We start from the raw sequence: 407 nt of genomic DNA, 5'->3' as shown, positions 1-407 counted from the left end.
TCTACTGGTCCTAGGGGTCCTCACATTGCAGGTGCTGTAGTGTGGCCCTCTGGGACCAGGGATGAAAACCACTATGCAATGCAATACAGCTTGAAGTAAAAAGTATGTTCTTCATGGAAAACAATGCTAATGACTGTGGCAGAAAAACACTTGTCGCTGTAGTTTATGAGCGCACAGGCTCTGTCGTAACCGGCCGCGCCCGGTCCGTGGGGCGACGCACAATTGGCCTAGCGTTGTCCGGGTTAGTAGGGATATCCTTGTCTCATCGCGCACCAGCGACTCCTGTGGCGGGCCGGGCACAGTGCACACTAATCAAGCAGTGCGGCTTGGTTGGGTTGTGTATTGCAGGACGCATGACTTTCAACAGTTGTCTCTCCCGAGCCCGTACGGGAGTTGTAGCGATGAGA

This window comes from Oncorhynchus mykiss, chromosome 10, assembly GCF_057628025.1.
Source record: "Oncorhynchus mykiss isolate SJ-2025 chromosome 10, ASM5762802v1, whole genome shotgun sequence".
Lineage (NCBI taxonomy): Eukaryota > Metazoa > Chordata > Actinopteri > Salmoniformes > Salmonidae > Oncorhynchus > Oncorhynchus mykiss.
Note: the sequence above shows the minus strand (reverse complement) of the source record.